This window comes from Strigops habroptila, chromosome 4 (genome assembly GCF_004027225.2).
Source record: "Strigops habroptila isolate Jane chromosome 4, bStrHab1.2.pri, whole genome shotgun sequence".
Lineage (NCBI taxonomy): Eukaryota > Metazoa > Chordata > Aves > Psittaciformes > Psittacidae > Strigops > Strigops habroptila.
In genome coordinates, this window is record NC_046358.1 from 20013592 (window position 1) to 20024838 (window position 11247).

Genomic DNA, 11247 nt, shown 5'->3' on the forward strand with positions numbered 1-11247 from the left:
TGAGACCATGGATGATCTCACTCCCCTGCAGCCTGATGGTGTGGGAGGGGAGGAGGAGGTGTCAGCAGAGGCCAAGATGAACAAATGATATATGTCACTTTTCAGTTATTCTGCTGTCTTTTTTGTCATTTGGTATAGGTCACAGGGAGGCCACTGGCCAAGGCAGAAACATCTCTGGCACCTTGTTGGGGAACGTTTCTCCACAGCATCAGTAGCTTGATCCAAGCAGTACCCGCTCGTTAGGAGCCCATATCCACCAGTGCAGCTGGAACCAGTGGCATCTTTAAACAGGAGAAAGAGCACAGTCTAGCGGTTGCACCCCCAAGAGATGGTGTGATGGGGCACAATTTTGGGGGAGGGAATTGAAGCCTGGAGAAGGGTGAAACATGCATAAGGAGTTGTGGACACAACACAAGCCGTCGAGTGCCATCTGCTGCTATCTGGAGATCATGTTAGCTCTGCGAAGGGCACGACACTTAGGGGTCTGCCTAATATGGAAGAAAAAGCAGGAATGAGCTCAGTGGTGCTGCATCTGCTCTCCCAGGCTATGGGTGAGCAAAGAAGGGGTCTGGAAATTGTATAGATCCACCGGCTGGCTCAGCACAGCCCTGATGCAGAGCACAGCCCTGCCCCTGCACTGGGGAGAAAAGTCTTTCCTGGTGATGTTTTTCTTGCCACCAAACGTTAATAACGTGGTGTGAGGTCCTTGCAGTCAAGCAACTGCTGCCCTTTCTCTTCCCGCTGCAGAGCTCTCTGAGGTGATGTTTTTCGCTGCTGCAGGGATGGCTGGTTTTCATGACACCATGCAGGGCCTACAGCACCAGAGAGGCCAGAGCAAGTTTGGCAAATTGTTCACAGGAGCAAAGGAGCAGCCATTTCAGCCTCAGTAGGCCAAACCCATCTATGTGGAGCAATCAGGAAGCTTTTTGGGCAATGTTTGCTGCTTGTACAGCACTTCCTTGTCTTCTCCAGATGGTTGGAGCTGCTGCACCAGCATGTGACTTATGGGCCACCAAAGGAACTTCACTGCAAAGGGGGTATGTGACACATGGTTGCCTGTTCTCCCCTCCCGCAGTCCACAGCACCCCAAATCATGTCTTACTCATGTCAGAAGGTAGAGGACACATCATGCAGCAGCACTGCAGCAAAACCTCCCTTGCGCATGCCTGACTCAAGGAAATGCAACCCCTTCCCTTGACTTCCTCCTTGACCTCTCCCTAAATGCAAAGTGAGGTCCAGCTCTGGTGTTCATGCCTTGTCTCAGTGCAAGGTGAGCTGTACACACAGAGCTGAGGCCCCTGGGTTACTTTACTCACAGGCAGTGCAAGATCTGCAATTTTCGAACAAGTGCTCCAATGACTATTTCATTACAGCATCGTGTGAGTTCGGCCGCTCCTGTCATTCCTTTAAGAAAGACTGACTCGGTTAGGAGGGCAGGTTCATTTGTCAGTGGTGTAACAGCTGCAGTTAAACACAGTCCTCATCCCTACCATGCAGCTGACCAACTTGTTCACAGGCCTACCCTGATAGCCTGGCTGCAATACCATAACCTGCTCCATTCAGCACCCAGCACTGAAAACAGTGATTTCTTCAGAAATATGGATGCATCTCAGAAACACTGAGACAGTTTCTAGGTGGAAAATGCTTTGTTTTCTGACTCCCCTTGAACACTGCAGTACCCTTCCTTTTACAAGAGGTAAAGCAAACAATAAAATTGCTCTTTTTTCCACCTCGGTGGGGTTTTGGCTGTTGCGAGCTACTTCACGGTGTCATTTCTGGGACCCCACTGGCAGCAGGAAAGCTTTGGGCAGAACCAGTGCTGGGGATGGGGGATGCCAGGGTGCTGGGTGCAGAGGCAGGGGTGGAGAAACAGGCACGTGCCACGTCTGCCAGCAGCACCTGCTCGCGTGTGAGTCAACTGCGGGGCGGGAGGCTCTTGAGAGAGCATAAGAAGGAAAGCAGATATTTAAGAAATTAGTCACAAACATAATGGCTTAATCAAGAGCTGTCGGAGGCAGTTTGGCTCGGTTTCACCAGAGGCTGCTCTGGCCACCCAGGCTGAGGCACGGGGGTGAGGGGTCTCGCACAAGAGCATGGCTGGCTCTCAGCATTCTTGTGCCTCTCCACACCTAGTCCCTTCCCTGTGCCAGGGAAACCCTCCTGCCACATACCTGCCTGTGTGGCATCTCCATGAGCCAGCCCAGGATGCCGATCCAGCTGGAAAATAACAGGGAAGGAATAAAAAATATAAATCACAGAATCATTAGGATTGGAAGGGACCACTGGAGATGATACACTAGCCCATACCCCCCTGCCAAGGCAGGGCCACCTAGAGCAGGTTACACAGGAACGCATCCAGCTGGGTTTTGAACGTCTCCAGAGAGGGAGACTCCGTGACCTCCCTGGGCAGCCTGTTCCCGTGCTCTGCCACCCTCAACATGAAGAAGCTCTTCCCCATGTTGAGGTGAAACTTCTTGTGTTTTAGTTTATGGACATTGCTCCTCGTCCTGTGGCTGGGCACCACTGAAAAGAGTCTGCACCATTCTCTTGGCATCTAAGAGGATTTTCCCCACAGCCAGATCTCTGCTGCTGTCTTCACCAGACCCTGATACCCTCCTGCAAGCATGGCTAAGAGGATGGAGCAGGGCAGGAGCAAGTCACTGGGAGGGAGGAGTGGAAGAGTTGGTTTCTCTGCAACTCAATGCGTCTAGGCTAATGAGCCAAGAAATGGGTTGCTGGCCTGGGCCGGTCCATCCATACAAGGTGTCACATCACCCCGTACCACAGCGGTACCAGGGTCACTGTGCTGAGCCATGCAGGCATCACCTTCAGGCCTTCAAAGTCTCCGAAAGAGAGAGTGCAGCAGCAGCCTCGCCTCCTTCACACTGCCTGATGCTCCTTTAGTTGTTGTTTGTTGAACCAGCAGGTCATATATCTATTTATTAAAACAACCTGGGTACCGCTACAGTACAAACCAAGGGAACAGAGGGATGAGATGCTGAAAAATTTTGCATGTTAATGCAGTTCACACTTGGAAACTGATTAGGTCTTCAGTGAAAAATGGACATTGAAGGTAAACCAAGTGTATCTCTCAAACAGGAGAATAAGGATTATTGCATGAACAAGGAAAATTCAGACTGAATCATCTAAACATAAGAATTCAGAGGTTGAAACTGCTTTGCATTAATAGCTGTCTATTTAATTTCAAGTACTGACTGGAATATATCCTACTAATAGATAGGAAGAGAGGGCACACTGCTATTAGTAAATTCAGTTGAAACATTTCTCCTGAGATATTTTTGCTAGCAGAAACAGTAATTTTTACATTAATAAAGCATTTCTCTGTTCCATAAAAGAAACTCCAGTTTTCCTGAAGAACAGCAAATGCTTCAATGCAGCTAAAACTTCATTTTGCCAAAAAAATCTTAGTTTGAAAAAGGAAGGAAGAGGTAAGGAGAGGATTTTCCTAGTCCACTTTAGCCATTAGCAACTTTGTTGCTTCATATCTTGATTTCATGACCTCTAATAAAAAAGTTAAGCTACAGGACAGGGAAAAGTCCCTGCACAATGAAGGTTGATTTTTTTTCTGTCTCTACAAAATGCTTCAATAAATGTTTAGCACAAGGCAAGAAGCTCTGATAAGAGGTATTGCCAATAAATTCCCAGCTGTATTAGGGTATAAACATAAAAGACAAGCAAAAAAAATAAAAAAAGATAATGATTTATGTTAAGAGCATTCAGGATGGAAAAAGTAGTTGCTATAAACAAAGCTAGAAGTTTGAATTAGATCTTTAGTTTGGTTAGCCCACCTACTTCAGTCTGGCTCAGGAACTGAAGGCAGAATCTAGCTTTTTCGGTATATCTACCATTTGCATATCAGGTCTATGAAAATGTGCTATCAAACTTAAATTGTTACTTCTCATCTGTTGCCTGAATGTGAACCCTTTGCACAAAGAAGTAAGACTACATGGCCACATTTCCCTTACGGTAAAACAAATGAGAGCAAGGAGGGAATAAAAGCCACCAGCAAAACCCACTCCTTCTGTTTAAAATTATAGATGTAAGCAAAGAGCCCAGGGAGCAGCCCATATTAGGCAAAGTGCACGCTTTTCTTGTAAAAAGTTTGAAGAATTGGAAGTCTGCTGTCCCCACTTACAGTCATCAGTGCACTTGTGTACTGCAAATGAAAACAAGAGGAGATGCAAGGATACCAGAGCAAAAGGAAGGGCTTTAAACCCTCACTGTAGGGACTGAGGAGTGATGAGACATGCACAGAGGGAAATCACGGAGTTACCCCAGCTTCAGCTTGGTACCCACAGCCAAGATGGGGTAAGCATTGCTGCTGCACCCACTCTGCAACCAAGAGGGGACCTTTTGACCAGGCTCCCCAGGAAAAGGGACAGCTGCAGGGAGAGCCGCATCCTGGGGGCTCGTCCACATTGCCCACCTCTGCAATGGAGGTAGCGGTGATGGGCCATGCTCAGTCCCACAGCCGATGGTGCTTTGCTTGGGAACCCAGCAAAGAGCATGCCACGTTCCAGAAGCACCATCAGGCAGACTGTGTGCACCCACAACACAATGCTCTGCCTGTGATGACAAAACCAGAGCTTGTTTTAGCTCTGAGAGCCTCACTGTACGTGACAGTGCTGGGTAACCCAGCGAGGACATCGTGAGTAATCAAACCTGTTCAAAGCACGATGTAACGCTATACCTGGTTCAGGATCCCAGGTATGATTTCTGCCAGCTCTGTGGCTGAAAATGTGCTTTCTGGTATCTGGTCTCTATCAAGCTTCAGGGATCAGATTGGTTTATGAACCTGCTTATATTAAGAGCAAACAATTTATCACTGCAGATTTTCCGTGGAGTTGCCTTGCTGTTGTTCCTCTGCTTTCACAGCTACCTGCCCCCGAGAGCTTGAACCCTGACCCATGGCTTCTGGGAGCTGTGCAGCCTGTGGTGACTCCGTGGGTACCTCTCCCTCCTTCTGACCCTAAAGCACACTTCAAGTCTGGAATTTTCAACCCTTCTTTTTACTTTTTCTGTAATTCTTTCTGCAAAGTGTGTTCGATCACAAGCGTTGCATAAAGGGTGCTGGTGACTAACTTGAGCAAGAATGGTATACTCTCTATCCTTTACAGAGTTTTCTTCATTATGTGCCATGGATTTTGAGTTGGTTACACCACAATCAATAAACTGTGTTTTTCTCCAGATAGACCCCGCATACCATACAGTATGTTTAAAATGGCTGCATCGACAAATCAAAGTAAACAACCTTCTCTCCTCTGTGAGATGATGAAAAACATAAATTATGTAGTCTTTAAACAAATGGTAAAGAGTTTCCTTATTAGGCTTCAGGGTCCTGTGTGTGTATATGCCCATTGTAAAATCCTTGTCATTCCTGGGTCTGTAGGTCTGTATAATGTTCTTCACAGGTTCAATTGAGTGGTCAGCATACCATGCTTGGGCTGGGGGATTTGACATAGACACACGCACATCATGCATATATATACATTTATAAACTACCGTGTAAAAGTTAAAATCTCTGATGCTTCTTTGCAGAAATTCTCTTGGGAGTGAAAGCTTGCTTTGCTTTCAGTAGGAGATTTCCTCTTCCATTTCCATTCCATAGCATTTTCTCCATTTCTTTGCTTGTATAGGAATGTCTTCTACCTTAAATCTCTTGCTTTACCAAGTAAGAACCAGGCTGGGGACATAACCTTGTTCTTCCCAGCCATGTAAGCTCTAGTCAACCTCCATATCCCCCAGACGATGGTCCCAGTCACATCCTCGCCCACTGTCCTTCCCTGCCCACCACCTTCTCCTGGCCACAGCCACCAAAGCACCTGAAAACCAGGTAAGATTTTTCTTGAAAACTGAAAAAAGACGTTGAAAACACTGAATAAAAATGTGTTAGCAGCTTTGTTCAGTCTCTCCATGGCAAGCTGGGCTGTGGCAGACACCTGATCTGGGTGAGCTTCCTGGGGGCAGTGGGTGGGAAGAACCACAAGGTCCTGTGCTCACTGCCTGAGGCGAGCAGTGCTGCCCATGGGCAGGGCACCAACCTGAAGGAAATGGCTCCTTTGAAACAGGATATTGCTGTGACCATCAGCTACCGCAGAGTGCCTGCGAGTATGAGAATCACAGCACTGGCCTTCCCTGGATAAATAATTTTGCTTAAACAAATAGCATCTAGTTCATTGTACTTGTTATGGGACATATCTTGAATAAGGCAAATACTGAGGTTATCAGAGAGATATGTCTTATCTAAGGCAAATGGCAATTTTTAGGGCGGTCATCACTGTTGACTGATTAAACATGATCCTGATGGGCTGCCTGGCATGTACTTATCCATAGATATGCCTCACTTTTTCCTGGTAGCCTTTGAGAGCGAGAGTCCTGGTCTCTTGCCCAACTTCTATTTCCCATGCAATTACCTGTTATCTCAAAGCAAATGTACAACCAAGGAGGAGAACCAACAAGAACTTTGCAAAATGGGGGGCTGAACCACAGCTAGGCCTTCAAGAATTAGAGCAACACAAATAAGGAGTGTGTGTAGCCAAATGTACTCACTATCTCACCATTCTGGCAATTCTCCGTCTCCTTCCTACGGCAGCTTTTCACCCCGCCATGTTGCTGTGTCTCATTCGAGACGTAACATTAAAAGTAGAAAATCTTTCAAGTTACAGTAACTGAGTCAATGAACAACCATCCCAGGATCAAGTCATGAAACTGCAATCTCTGACTGATCTTTTTCTTCCTTCTTATTTCTCATGGACCTATAAGGAACTGTTAATATCTTTGAAACTACAAATGGGACTGGAAAAACCAAGTACTGCACAAGTAAACCAGCTGGATTAAAGGGTGTCTTTAACTAACCTCAATTTTCTTGCCCCATTGCTAACAATTGCTCTTTGCAGTAGCTGAGCAGTTTGCTAGCATTGAGGAGTCCACCAGCATGATTCCCCGAGAGACCTGGTGGCATTGTGTCTTTTTGAAAGCTGGAAAAACAAGAAACCAGGATATTAAGGTCAAAATCACCACCTTTCCAATTACCAGGAGTGCTCAGCTTGAGATTCTTTGGAATGTTCCATATTTTATAGCATCAAGCAGACTTTTGAACATAAAGAGTTTGCACTGGCTGTGAGCACTCAGACATCTGGAAATCTGAAGTATTAATACAATGCTTGTGCCCTTACATGCTTACTGAAGCACAGCCAAGTCAATGGGTATCTCCTACCTCTCCCCTCTCTTCCCTCCTCCAGTGCACATGTACATGCATGCTCAGCAGACCGATGAAAGGACAGGAGAGACAAGAGAGCAAACAATGCAATGATCCTTGATGTCCAGGGACTTCACTTTGGCTCTCCCGCTTCACGAGGAAGGCTGTTAGGTGCCATAAAGCATGGTGGCAATGTATCACAGTAAAGTAAATGAGTGCCTCATAGAACACACATAGAAAATGAGGAATACACTAAAAAATTGCATGTGAGCAATTTTTGCAAGTTGCATAACGAGAGGCACAGGGGAAGAAACAGTTTCTCCAGCCTGGTGTTCAAACACCCTCCTCATACCATCTCTTCTCCCTCTTCTAACTCACCATCTGCTTTCTTCAGCAGACAATGAAAAAGCCCCTCCAGAGCCCTGTGTGCTCCCACTGAGCCCCCAGTCCTTCCTGGAACGCCAAGACTGAGAGGCTGGAGGGAGGTGGCATGCCGCACCATGGGCAAGAGTCTCCCACCTTGTCTGACAATCAACCGAGTTTCCAGCCAGCTGGATTGGTTTGGAGTCCAGGAGCAAAAGAGAAGGAAATCACCTCAGCCACTGCCACTGCATGGGGTTTGCCCCTTGCACCCCACTTAGCTGCTCATCCCCAGCCTGTGGGAGAAACCCTGGAGCACGAGGGACATGAGCACCCGGTTGTTCACCATAGGAGTATTGGCCACATGGGAGATGTCCCAGCTGTGTGCTGAATAAAGCCTTGACCAGGTGGCACAGGGTCTTGACTGAAACCAGTCTCTGAGTTGAATTAGGAAGATTGTTTTCATTTAAATGGGCATTTTCTAAGGGGATGAGTGATTTGAGGGTGATTTTTGGCTTTGATGTCTTAGCACATACTGCAGTTAACTTCTTTAAATCACTGCTTTTTAAAACCCTTGGGGTAAGACTATCCACAGTTTCTCCCCTGCTTTCAGCACTATCAGTCTTTCATGGTGCCACATAATTTTTATCTAATTACTCTTAATTCCACTTGTCCTGCATGGTGAGAATCCCCTGGAGTTTCAGCCCTTGCATCCTCACCCTTGGCTTTGAAGCAGAAAGGGTCATGATCTGGAAACGTGGCTGAAGACTTACTTACTGGAAGAAAAAAACCAGCTCATGCAAGAAAAGCTAGAGATAAGTATTTAAAAATCTTAAATACCTGCCATTTTACCTGAGTTGAGATTTTCTGCCATGCAGTTTAACATAACATTAGGGAGCTACCTCCTTTTTCATTTACCTCACTGAAAAGCCAGAATAAACCCATTCTATTTAAAAGGTATTGGAGGTCACCAGTAGGCGTATGAAATCTAGGCAAATTTACATGATGTAGGAGTCCCCAGCTTTTCAGCCACAGTGTAGCTATTAAGTGAACCATCAGCAGTTCATTATATTAATGTTGGCACGCAGTACAAGGTAGCAGATGACTGGGTAACACATTTCAAACGATCGCTGTGAATCAGATTTAGCTCACGCTTTCATTGAGGGCTGCTCACCATTATCTCCTGTGGAGACCGTTTCAGGCACCAGCTATGGGGGACATGTACTGAAATGCTCCATCCCTATAGATCGATAGGTGTAGATAGAGCTGGAGCAGGAGGTCGACAATCTGCACACCTATGCCCAGTAGGACCAGGCTGGGCACTGCAGAAAGCAGCCTCTACAATGCACCAGCAGTGATTCAAAGCCCCATTGCTGCATCTCCTAACCAGGGTGGAAAGCACTGCCCATCCCCACACTCCCAGGACAGTTTGTGCTGGGGCAGGACCAATAAATAGATGCTGTTTACATCTGCACTTCCTCCCTGTAAATGTCAAGAGGATTATGTGGTATATTTTGCTTTCATACACAGTGTTCGTGAAGTGCATCCCACGTTTCCTGCTCAGTTTTGCCCATGCATGCACTGATTGTGTGGATACTGCCTTATCTTTATCCCAGCTAAGCTTTTTTATCTGGACTCTGCTGTTTATTGCTTAATACATCCCCATATAGTCATTTGGCAGCTGAACACATGCCTTGTGAAAGGAAGGAAAGAAGTAGAAGGGCACTTACAGTAGATTTAGAGACTTATTACAGTAACCAGCAGTTTGTGCCAGACGCTATACAGACAAAGCATTGAATAGAATTTCAAAACCTACCAAAATCTAGAGATTTTAGGCTGATTTTTCTGTTATTTCTCTACACCACATTACTGGCTCAAAATACCATTTTTCAGTTTACAGACCCATACCAATACTACTTTTCCACATGGGTAAAAGAAAGAGACTGAGCACAAGCACACAGGTCTCCAGCAGAGAGAAGAATTTGCAGCTCTGTGCCTCCAAACAGCTCCTCAGCAGTGGTGGTACCTGGACAAAGCACTCTCCTGAGCACTTGCAGGAGGAGCAGAGTCCATGACCCAGCAGTCTGCCATGGAGAAGCACTGCTAATGGCATTTCTTATCTCTTGCCAAAAGCTGCTGTTGATCACAATTTCCATTTCTACCCATTCCCACCTCCCATTAGACCAAATTGTCTCCTGTAGCAAAGTAGAAGTATAAAATGTCTGTGGCATTGGTACACTTGGTCGCCTCAGTGGCCAGCATAGCCAGACGTGCAATGCAACTAATTTAAAAAGTGTGTCATGATTTAGAGACATCCTCATGTTTCCTTTGTTTTTTCCTCACCCCTCCTTCTTCATCCTGCTGTTTGTTTTGTTCGCTTTTTTTTTGCCACCAGAACTTTTGGCTTCATTTCTGGCATCTACCACAGGCAGAAACACATCGAGAGCTACCAGCTTTGCCTGCTGTGCTGCTCAGCCTGAGCCGACACATGCACAGCTCCTGGAGCAACAACATGCCTGTCAGGGGCTGAGGGTCAGGTCACAGTGCTCCCTCCACATCCATGGGGGGACTTGGAAATTGTGTAAATGTTGCTGCGTCCAGTCCAGGTCCAGAAACATGGCTTACAATCCCAAAGCAGGCACCTGGCCCCTCCAAACTGCTTTCGGACCAGAAGTTGCGTGCAGGCAACAGGGCTGCATTGCTTACACTACAGATCCATGTCCAGATTGATTGGTTCTGAAGTCACTTGTGCCAGATCAGTGGATGGGAGGGATGGTGAGAGTGTGGGAGCACCAGGGAAGCCTCTGGGGTCATGAGGACTCTTTACGGTGACACTGTGGTCACTTCTACTGCAGTGGATGAACACCAGCTGTGGATCTGGCCATGTACTGTGTTTTCTTTATCTCCCAAAAGCTGGGTGCAAAAGACAGCTCTCCTGATGCGCGAGCACTGCTCCTTGCTTTCTTTTCCCCAGAGGGAGAGCAGGCAGCCAGGGATTGGGCCCCTGGGGTGAACCATGCTGCAGAGCTGGTCTTGGAGCCCCTCAAAGGGCAGCGGTGTTTGGGTGAAGTAGCTTCATTCAGTCTGCGGTGAAGACAGAGCCTGTTTGTAAATCTGGATTTCAACAGGTCTAAAAAATCCCAAAGTAAAGATACCCTGTGATTTAAATGGGACACGTCTTACTTAACCATTCATTTGGGAAAGAGTTCAGCTCTTAATTCTTCCTTCTTGAGCCAGAAGGGAAGGATCGGTCCCCTCCATTTTCCTCCAGTTGTATAGCATGTTCTGAAAAAGCATTATACCCTTAGCGATGTTTAGATATAATGGTGATGGGCACATCACGAACTCCTTAGGAAAATAAATTTGCTTTGACTGTTGGAAGTTAGTTGGGGATTTATTTTCTTTAAAGCTCTTAGCCCCACCTTTTCAGTGTCTGGTTTGGTTTGAACGGGATTCGGAGGCCCAACATTCAACCTGGGCTTTGAATAGGATCCCACAAAGCATTTGCTTCGTTCAGACCCCGAATGTGATGGTGAGTGCCCAACAAGTGAGTCACTGAGGCTCTGTAAATCTGTTTATCAGACAGCAACAATCATTTGTGGAAATGTCTTTTGTAGCAACAGAAGAGTCTATTTGATGGTAGCACTGACTAATGTAAATGAGGATTA